The sequence below is a fragment of the Phyllobates terribilis genome, unplaced genomic scaffold (assembly GCF_046119375.1).
Source record: "Phyllobates terribilis strain yellow unplaced genomic scaffold, ASM4611937v1 Scaffold_20__1_contigs__length_20440879, whole genome shotgun sequence".
NCBI lineage: Eukaryota > Metazoa > Chordata > Amphibia > Anura > Dendrobatidae > Phyllobates > Phyllobates terribilis.
This window is the reverse complement of record NW_027362780.1, coordinates 16,718,838-16,723,678: the sequence shown is the minus strand read 5'-3', so window position 1 is coordinate 16,723,678 and position 4,841 is coordinate 16,718,838.

The window sequence follows — 4,841 nt, the reverse complement described above, 5'->3', positions numbered from 1 at the left end:
TAAATACAATTTAATTAAGCATAGGATAAAACAACATAAATACAATTTAATAAAGCATACGTTAAAACAACATAAATACAATTAAATAAAGCATAGGATAAAACAACATAAATACAATTTAATAAAGCACATGTTAAAACAACATAAATACAATTTTATAAAGCATAGGATAAAACAACATAAATACAATTTAATAAAGCATAGGTTAAAACAACATAAATACAATTTAATAAAGCATAGGATAAAACAACATAAATTAAATTTAATAAAGCATAGGATAAAACAACATAAATACAATTTAATAAAGCACAGGATAAAACAACATAAATAAAATTTAATAAAGCATAGGATAAAACAACATAAATAAAATTTAATAAAGCATAGGATAAAACAACATAAATACATTTTAATAAAGCATAAGATAAAACAACATGAATGCAATTTAATAAAGCATAGGTTAAAACAACATAAATACAATTTAATAAAGCATAGGATAAAACTACATAAATACAATTTAATAAAGCATAGGATAAAACAACATAAATACAATTTAATAAAGCATAGGATAAAACAACATAAATACAATTTAATAAAACATAGGTTAAAACAACATAAATGCAATTTAATAAAGCATAGGATAAAACAACATAAATACAATTTAATAAAGCATAGGATAAAACTACATAAATACAATTTAATAAAGCATAGGATAAAACAACATAAATACAATTTATAAAGCATAGGATAAAACAACATAAATACAATTTAATAAAGCATAGGATAAAACAACATAAATATAATTTAATAAAGCATAGGATAAAACAACATAAATACAATTTAATAAAGCATACATTAAAAAAAAGTAAATACAATTTAATAAAGCATAGGATAAAACAACATAAATACAATTTATAAAGCATAGGATAAAACAACATAAATACAATTTAATAAAGCATAGGACAAAACAACATAAATACAATTTAATAAAGCATAGGATAAAACAACATAAATACAATTTAATAAAGCATACGTTAAAACAACGTAAATACAATTAAATAAAGCATAGGATAAAACAACATAAAAACAATTTAATAAAGCATAGGTTAAAACAACATAAATACAATTTAATAAAGCATAGGATAAAACAACATAAATACAATTTAATAAAGCATAGGTTAAAACAACATAAATACAATTTAATAAAGCATAGGATAAAACAACATAAATTCAATTTAATAAAGCATAGGATAAAACAACATAAATATAATTTAATAAAGCATAGGATAAAACAACATAAATAAAATTTAATAAAGCATAGGATAAAACAACATAAATAAAATGTAATAAAGCATAGGATAAAACAACATAAATATAATTTAATAAAGCATAGGATAAAACAACATAAATAAAATTTAATAAAGCATAGGATAAAACAACATAAATAAAATGTAATAAAGCATACGATAAAACAACGTAAATACAATTTAATAAAGCATAGGATAAAACAACATAAATAAAATTTAATAAAGCATAGGATAAAACAACATAAATACAATTTAATAAAGCATAGGATAAAACAACATAAATACAATTTAATAAAACATAGGTTAAAACAACATAAATGCAATTTAATAAAGCATAGGATAAAACAACATAAATACAATTTAATAAAGCATAGGATAAAACAACATAAATACAATTTAATAAAACATAGGTTAAAACAACATAAATGCAATTTAATAAAGCATAGGATAAAACAACATAAATACAATTTAATAAAGCATAGGATAAAACTACATAAATACAATTTAATAAAGCATAGGATAAAACAACATAAATACAATTTATAAAGCATAGGATAAAACCACATAAATAAAATTTAATAAAGCATAGGATAAAACAACATAAATACAATTTAATAAAGCATACGTTAAAACAACATAAATACAATTTAATAAAGCATAGGATAAAACAACATAAATACAATTTATAAAGCATAGGATAAAACAACATAAATACAATTTAATAAAGCATAGGATAAAACAACATAAATACAATTTAATAAAGCATAGGATAAGACAACATAAATACAATTTAATAAAGCATAGGTTAAAACTACATAAATACAATTTAATAAAGCATAGGATAAAACAACATAAATACAATTTAATAAAGCATAGGATAAAACAACATAAATACAATTTAATAAAGCATAGGATAAAACAACATAAATACAATTTAATAAAGCATACATTAAAACAACATAAATACAATTAAATAAAGCATAGGTTAAAACAACATGAATACAATTTAATAAAGCATAGGATAAAACAACATAAATACAATTTAATAAAGCATAGGATAAAACAACATAAATAAAATTTAATAAAGCATAGGATAAAACAACATAAATAAAATTTAATAAAGCATAGAATAAAACAACATAAATACAATTTAATAAAGCATAGGATAAAACAACATAAATACAATTTAATAAAGCATAGGATAAAACAACATAAATACAATTTAATAAAGCATAGGTTAAAACAACATAAATACAATTTAATAAAGCATAGGATAAAACAACATAAATACAATTTAATAAAGCATAGGTTAAAACAACATAAATACAATTTAATAAAGCATAGGATAAAACAACATAAATACAATTTAATAAAGCATAGGATAAGACAACATAAATACAATTTAATAAAGCATAGGTTAAAACAACATAAATACAATTAAATAAAGCATAGGTTAAAACAACATAAATACAATTTAATAAAGCATAGGATAAAACAACATAAATACAATTTAATAAAGCATAGGATAAAACAACATAAATACAATTTAATAAAGCATAGAATAAAACAACATAAATACAATTTAATAAAGCATAGGATAAAACAACATAAATACAATTTAATAAAGCATACATTAAAACAACATAAATACAATTAAATAAAGCATAGGTTAAAACAACATAAATACAATTTAATAAAGCATAGGATAAAACAACATAAATACAATTTAATAAAGCATAGGATAAAACAACATAAATACAATTTAATAAAGCATAGGATAAAACAACATAAATACAATTTAATAAAGCATAGGATAAAACAACATAAATACAATTTAATAAAGCATACGTTAAAACAACGTAAATACAATTTAATAAAGCATAGGATAAAACAACATAAATTCAATTTAATAAAGCATAGGATAAAACAACATAAATACAATTTAAAAAAGCATAGGATAAAACAACATAAATAAAATTTAATAAAGCATAGGATAAAACAACATAAAAAAATTTAATAAAGCATAGGATAAAACAACATAAATAAAATTTAATAAAGCATAGGATAAAACAACATAAATAAAATTTAATAAAGCATAGAATAAAACAACATAAATACAATTTAATAAAGCATAGGATAAAACAACATAAATACAATTTAATAAAGCATAGGATAAAACAACATAAATACAATTTAATAAAGCATAGGTTAAAACAACATAAATACAATTTAATAAAGCATAGGATAAAACAACATAAATACAATTTAATAAAGCATAGGTTAAAACAACATAAATACAATTTAATAAAGCATAGGATAAAACAACATAAATACAATTTAATAAAGCATAGGATAAAACAACATAAATACAATTTAATAAAGCATAGGTTAAAACAACATAAATACAATTTAATAAAGCATAGGATAAAACAACATAAATACAATTTAATAAAGCATAGGTTAAAACAACATAAATACAATTTAATAAAGCATAGAATAAAACAACATAAATACAATTTAATAAAGCATAGGATAAAACAACATAAATACAATTTAATAAAGCATACATTAAAACAACATAAATACAATTAAATAAAGCATAGGTTAAAACAACATAAATACAATTTAATAAAGCATAGGATAAAACAACATAAATACAATTTAATAAAGCATAGGATAAAACAACATAAATACAATTTAATAAAGCATAGGATAAAACAACATAAATACAATTTAATAAAGCATAGGATAAAACAACATAAATACAATTTAATAAAGCATAGGTTAAAACAACATAAATACAATTTAATAAAGCATAGGATAAAACAACATAAATTCAATTTAATAAAGCATAGGATAAAACAACATAAATACAATTTAAAAAAGCATAGGATAAAACAACATAAATAAAATTTAATAAAGCATAGGATAAAACAACATAAAAAAATTTAATAAAGCATAGGATAAAACAACGTAAATACAATTTAATAAAGCATAGGATAAAACAACATAAATAAAATTTAATAAAGCATAGGATAAAACAACATAAATACAATTTAATAAAGCATAGGATAAAACAACATAAATACAATTTAATAAAGCATAGGTTAAAGCAACATAAATGCAATTTAATAAAGCATAGGATAAAACAACATAAATACAATTTAATAAAGCATAGGATAAAACAACATAAATACAATTTAATAAAGCATAGGATAAAACAACATAAATAAAATTTAATAAAGCATAGGTTAAAACAACATAAATACAATTTAATAAAGCATCGGACAAAACAACATAAATACAATTTAATAAAGCATAGGATAAAACAACATAAATACAATTTAATAAAGCATACGTTAAAACAACGTAAATACAATTAAATAAAGCATAGGATAAAACAACATAAAAACAATTTAATAAAGCATAGGTTAAAACAACATAAATACAATTTAATAAAGCATAGGATAAAACAACATAAATACAATTTAATAAAGCATAGGTTAAAACAACATAAATACAATTTAATAAAGCATA